Below are 7131 nucleotides of genomic sequence, written 5' to 3'. Positions count from 1 at the left end.
CCACGGAAGTGGGATGCCTTTCCCAAGGACAGTTGACTAAAAAGGGGCTCCGGATATTGAATGGAGCAAGGACCTGAGGGGGAAAGTCCACGGCCCTGGGCTTTGCTTGAATTGCTTCCTCCCAAGGTTTTCCATGGGGCTCCTTTTACCCTGGCCCTCGGGTCACTCACAGGGACTTGTGGCTCACTACTCCAAGCAGACGAGGTTAGAGGAAGTGATCCCGTCTCCTTGAGATCTCTACCCATTTGGTCCCAGTTCTGCTACCTAAGCCTATCCCAAAGGCATCATAAGAGCAACACCAGCTGGGCGGCACACTCTCAGACTCCTCCCAGACCCTATTTCCCCTCCACACATGGACAGGGAGGCCAAGGGAGGCTCAGAGTGATGCAAAGACGGGCCGGACCAGGCTCCCACAGCTAGAAAGTGTCAGAGTCAGTTGGGCACCCAGACTTGCCTGAAACCACGACTCTGCCTTTCCCAGACAGCGGACCAGAAGGAGGCTGTGCAGCCACATCAGTCACGTTTCGTCTCTGAGCCTCTTTCCTCATCCACCATGAGGGAGCGAGAAAGCCCATCCTATAGGCTTGTCCTGGAGTTCGTTAATAACAACACACAGTAATGGTACTTCATGTGTCAGGCACCACTCTAAGTGTTTTATTTAATTTTTAAAAATTTTCCAGAACAAGATTTTATTCGTGGTTACGTAATATATCATCATAAGGCTGTACCATAATGCATTTGAGATAACAAATGTACATTTACATTTGTTCAGTTTCCCACCAATAAAATAACGCTGCATGCTATATTGGTAGATAAATTTTATATTCGTTCTTAATTCTTTTTTGCTATGTATTTTTTTATTGAGACATAATTCACACACCATAAAATCCACTCTTTTGAAGTGGTTTTTAGTATATTCTCAAAGTTATACAACCATCACTGCTATCTAATTCCAGAACATTTTCATCACCCCAAAAAGAAATACTGTACCCTCTAGCAGTTGCTCTCCATATCCCATTCCCCACAACCACTAAAAATTACTAATCTACTTTCTGTCTCCATGGATTTGCTTATTCTGGATAAATTTAAATAATTATATGTAATTATATTTCCTGTAGATATAATCACATGATATGTGGCCTTTCGTGTCTGTCTTCTTTCATTTAGCATGTTTTCAAGGTTCATCCATGTGGCAGCACGTGTCAATACTTTGTTCCTCTCCATGGCTGAATAATATTCTAGTGTGGGGACAGACCTCATTTTGTTTGTCCGTTCACCCACTGAGGGACATTTGGTTCATTTCTACTTTTTGGCCTAAGCATTTTATTTTAGCCCTCGACAACCCAGTGGGGAGATGCTTTTATGTCATCATATTAGACAAAGAGACTGAGGTCCAAAGAGGTGAAGTAACCCTTCCCAGGTCGCTTAGCTAGTGAGTGGCAGTGAAGAGTTTTGCCCCAGGAGTCAAGCCCCAGAGATGACGGCTTTGACCATACTGCCTCCTCGGTCAGAGTAAGATAGTGTAAGTCAGCATCCACAGCAAGCTGCACCAGAGATGGCATCCATGGGCCACTGAGCAAAGGGTGGCATTTCTCAGCAGCATTTCTGAGGGTGGCAGAGCCAGGCTCTGCCAGACAGGGTCCCAAGCTAGGACAGGGATGTCAGAACACTCAGTGGTAAAGAATCACTATCTCAACACACAGGTGCTTCTCCCAGGAGCAGCGACATCTCTCCACATCCAGATGGGCCTACTCCTTCTGCAGAGTTACAGTGACCTGCAACTCAGAGGCCATTTCTCTACCCATCCCCACTTAGAAAGTCATGGCTTCTTTCCTGGTCCCAATGCCCTGCCACTGGGCAGTTGAGGAAGGATCCTTGGGTGGGGTGTTAAGGTCAGAGCTATAGCTGCAGTCAAGGCCACTTGTGACCTTGGGTAGGTCTCTGCCTCCTCAGGGCCTGCATATATTAATGGGATGAGAAAACTTAACGCTTTTTTAAGATTTAAGATTTTTTAAATAATAACCCTATACTATACAAATCCCCATGACTTAAGATTTAAGATTTTGAGGAGAAATCTTAATACTTCATTTAGAAATCTTAATAATTTTTAAAATTATAAAGAAGACAATATACACACAAAAGCTCGTGACTCAAAAAAAAATGAAAAAAATATAAGGAGCATTTAGAATAAAAAATAAGTCTTCTTCCTGCCTCCTACTCCAAGGTCACCACTCTGAGAGTGAGTTATGTAACCCTTTTCTATGAATTTAGATATATGTTTTATAACTAAATTTTTAGAAGTATTTAAAATAATAAATGGAGAGATAAGTCTCCTTATTCTGCAACCTGCTTTCTTCACTTCATAGCCATCTTTCCAGACAAGCCCACATGGATCCACCCCAGTCTTAGTTTTAACAGCTCCATGGTGGTCCCTGGCATGGGCAGACACTTGTTTAGTTAACGATCCACCTCCTGTTGCCTTTTGGATGGTCTCCATCGATAGCTTTCATAAAGAATGGCAGCAAACCCCTTATTTGTACATCTTCGTCCACAAAGAACAGAGTTTTAGACATGAGATTGCTGGGTCATAGAACATGCACATTTTAGATATTCTGCCAAGAGTGAGGTTCCAATTTGTACTCCTGACCCCGCTGGATACAAGTGCCTTTCTCCTCACATCTCTAGCACTGTCTGCTTTGATGGAGAAATTACTTCTTCATAAGGCATCTAATGTGCAGAAGAGACATACGTGATGCTACCCGTGGTGAAGAGGGTGAAGGGCCTAGAGGCTCCAGTGTCCCTGCTCCCCAGCTGGCACAGAGGATGCCTCTAGGGTACTCTGGTACTGGGATCTAAGATCCCATTCTGCTGCAGGCCTGTCCCTCTGTAGCTGGCGTTAGCCCCAAGTCTCTCAGTTGGCCTCCCAGGGAGCTTGGAGATAGAGGGAGGGCCTGGCCAGTCTCTTCCTAAGCTGATCCCACCCTCCCCTAATAAATGTGCCTTTGAGTAGGGCCTTTGGGGGACAGCACCGCCATTGGAAAGCATGTGTGCATATGCTCAAGCTTTGCCCCAGGAGCATAGCTCCAGAGATGATGCAGGTTGCTGTGGGTGGTGATCTACGCTATAGTACTCTGATCAAGGAGGCAGTATAGCCCAATGGAGTCCTACCTGGTTAATATAGGACATGTGTGAACACATGTACACAGGGTACATCTAAGTGTAAAATGTGTTCTTCTATGTACAACAGTGGAGACTTCTATATGTCTATAGGCGTTTGGGTTTGTTTCTCATGTGACAGAGATTCGTGCATAATCCACACATGTACAAGTTCCTGTGCATATTGATATGTATAAGCATGTGTGGCTATAAGTGTCCCTGAGTTTGTAAGTCTTTGTCTGGTTGTGGCTGCATAGATGCATGTGCATACATTTGCCTACATATGTGTGTATACATGAGGATGCATGTATGCCTGTAGGATGCACATGATTAGGGGTGTGTGGGTGCGTGAGTGATGTGAGCATACACACAAGTGTTTGTGTTTGTGTCTGAGTATGTATAAGGATATGTACATGAAGTGTATATAAGTGTAGATTGAATGTGTACTTTGGTGTGCATGTGGATCTAGAGGTGCTTCTATGGGTGTGTTCATAATTATGTATGCAAATATTGTCCTGTGACTCTGCAGATGTGAATACACACAGCTGTGCATTTGCACCCCCAGATGTGCCACTTCAGGGTCTGTGACCTGTGACATCTCCTCTGGGGCCCATCCCCACTTTGCGTGGACCTCTGCCCTCTACTGACTCTGAGGACAAACAGAGAGACATTGTCACTATATAACTTCTGAATGTCTTGCTTTATTTACAGGCAGACTAATTATTCTAGTAATTAGTAAGTCATTAGAACCCTTACTGATTTTAAGAACAAACATAGACACAAAATCCATATGGAATTTGGACAAAAAGCATGGAAATGGAGGGTTTCCCATGCCCAACGTGCACAGAGATGTGCGGGATCTAGGGTAGCAGTGTTGACTAAGCGTATGAAAGATTCAGGAAGGGAAGGTGAGGGAGGAGCCGGAGCAGAGAGCCCCTGTCTGGGTTTCCAGGGCTGCCTACCTCTGTGTTCCATCCCCAACCTACTCCCAGGGAAATTATTGTCCTGTGCCCAGGGGAGTTGGGGATATGAGACAGAGCCTTGGCCAGCCCCTGCCCTGACAGCAACTGGACAAGACACGTCTCCTCTCAGACTTCATTTCTTCATTTGTAACTCAGAGATAATCATACTTACCTTGAGGCTCAAATTACAAGCTCCAACAACTGCCCCCCTTTCTCTGCTTGCCTTCCTCTTGCCCCCAGAACAATTTCTATCCTCCCATCCCACTCCACCCCAGCTCCTCTGGCTCCTCCCTCTGCCTCCTTGCCCCAGGCCTGACCCACAAACTTCTACCCACCTGTCAAAGCCCACGCCCATGTCACCACCCTGCCACATATTTTTCTGTCTTCCCGACTAGACTGTGAACTCCCAGGGCAAGTCCATTCCTGGGTCCTGAAAGCCCACCCTGGCCTGGGATGGCTTAGATATCAGTCACTAAGAGGGAAGGAAGAGGGAGAGCTCTGGGAACAGCAATGTCTGATACACGGCAGATTGTTTGGTGCCCCTAGACTAGGCGAGTCAGCTAACCTTTGCCCTGGAGGGAGAAAAAGCACTGTTTATCAATCTCCACTGTACCAGCACCACCCCCAGCCATTTACAAGTCTTACCGCACTTGATCTTCACTATACATCTCCTACGTCAGCAATACTTTTATTCCCTTTTTATCAATGCATAAACTGACCCTTGGAGAAGATGAATCAGCACCAGAGCTGGGACACAAGCCCTCCTGACTGCAGGACCTTCTCCAGGCTCTTCCTCCAGCTTCCTTTTCTTCTGTATGAGCCCGCCCACATTCCCACGCATTAGCAGGTGTCTGTGACTCTGCCTTGGGGCTGGGGTCACGCTCTCGGGGAGCAGCTCTGTATCATGGAGAACAGGGTTGGTGGTGTGACAACTCTGAGGCTGGTTCTACACCATCTCCGAGGTCCGGGGTGGGGGGCTGAGCCCCAGTTGTCCACCTGTTGCTCATTAACTTGCCTGCATTGACTTTCCTCTCTGCCTCATTTCCCACATCTTTTATGGTTTCCAGGAATCACCTCACAAACTCCCTGCCCTTGAATCCTGGTTCAGGTCTGTTTCGGGGATTCCAACCCAAGACCGAAGGGCAGCAGCTGTGGGGCTGTAAGTGCCCCGGCAGCCAAGAGAGATTTATTCCCAGGGGACCCCAATCTCAGAGGCCATGAGACCTGTCCAGGGTCAGAAGCAGCTCAGCAACAGTCGGGGCAATACGAAGCCAGCCCAAGCTGCAGCCCCAGCATTGAGTACAGCATCAGGTCCGGGCGTGGGGCTGTGTGGACACTGTGGAGGGTGAGGGCATGGGTGTGAGCACAGCAAGGCTTATCTCAGGGCCACAGGCCGCACCCACGCCTCCCTCCTTTCCGAGAAGTTCACTCAGACAACTATGCTTCTGCAGGCCCCAGGGCAGACCCTGGCTGCAAAACCCCAGGGCCCTCAGCTGGCCCTCTCAAGGTCAGCCCCTCTGGCCTGGGTCCTTCCAGGCAGAGCAGGGAGGCTGCCTGGGGTGCGGCCTTACTCGTGAGTCTAAACAACTCGATGTCCTTCTCTGGGCCTCAGTTTCCCTGTCATCGAGGTAACAGGGCCTGGGTGGGGCTGAGGAAGAGAATGAATCAATCTCATCACCCCTTTAAGGGTCCATATTCTCCACTTCTGCCAGGGATTTGCGCACGGACCATTGGATGTGGCATATCTTGCCCCTCGTCTCTACACACTTTCAAAACAAGGTATTACTAACCCAAAGGAATAACGTTGTTATGATGGAAACCCAAACACTGGAAGAGACATAGCTTGACTTTGGGGATTCACCTTCCTATGCCCCTCAAATCACACCATGTCTACCCCCAACCATGCAGCTTCATGAAGTAGAAAGAGCACAGGCTTCAGAGCCAAACAGACTTGGGCTCAAATCTTGTGTGACTCAGAGAAGCCCCTTAAGCTCTCTGAACTTCAGCTTCCTCAATTGTGAAGTGGGCTGACAATGCCCACTGGCCCTAGGCAAGTGTCTTCAATCTCCTTCAATCTTCACGCTGGTGAGGAAGCAACTCTGATCCCCAGTTAACAGAAGAGGCAATGGAAATCCAGAGAAAGCAGGCAGATGCTAAGGAGACGTGCCCCCACTTAGGTGGGCACAAAGGTGAGGACCCCGCCCTCACCACAAGGGGAACCTTGGGCCTGGGAGCATTCCAGCCTTCCCCGGCCTGCCCTGGCTCACCCACTGCCCTATTCTTGCACCTGGCCTGTAGAGGAGCTGGGGCTGGACCTGCACTATCGGCCCTCCTTTGGGATACCTTTGGCCTCAAGAATGTCGGGAGCTGGGCCAGGAGGTCAAAGGGCTCATGACCTGATTCTACTCCCTTAGAAGCTTCAGAGCCTCACGGCACCTGAGATAGCCAGGTATGCCCTAGCTACAGATGGGAACTGAAGCCCACTAACTTCAAGTAGGAGGGGATACCAGAGGCCTCCTTGGTTATCCTAAGTGGGGATCAGAACAGCAGTAGATGAAAAATGAAATCAAAACAAGCAATAGCCAGCAATTCCACTTCTAGTTATATACTCCAAAGAAGCATCTAGATATGTTTACCAAATGATGTGTACTAGAATGTTCACAGCAGCACTATTTATGACAGTCCCAAACTGGAAACTACTCAAAAGGCCAGCAATGGTGAAATGAATAAATTGAATTACAACAAAACAATATAGATGATCTCACAAATAAAATGTTTAAAATGCAAGAGTATATCCCATAATAGTTTGTTTCTGTACAGTTTCAACGGTACCGAAAGTCAGAAAGTTGGCTTCCCTTGATGGGGTTGGGGGCAGTGACTGAAAGGGCACAAAAGAGTGCATTGGGGTCATAGTCACGTTCCATTTCTTGACCTAACTGCAGGCTCTACAGGTGTTCACTCAGTTTGTGAATTTCATCAAGATACACATTTAAAATTTGTACACTTTCCTCTG

This window comes from Pteropus alecto, unplaced genomic scaffold (assembly GCF_000325575.1).
Source record: "Pteropus alecto unplaced genomic scaffold, ASM32557v1 scaffold170, whole genome shotgun sequence".
Taxonomy (NCBI): Eukaryota; Metazoa; Chordata; class Mammalia; order Chiroptera; family Pteropodidae; genus Pteropus; species Pteropus alecto.
The sequence above is the reverse complement of the archived record's forward strand: the minus strand, read 5'-3'. Positions refer to the sequence as shown.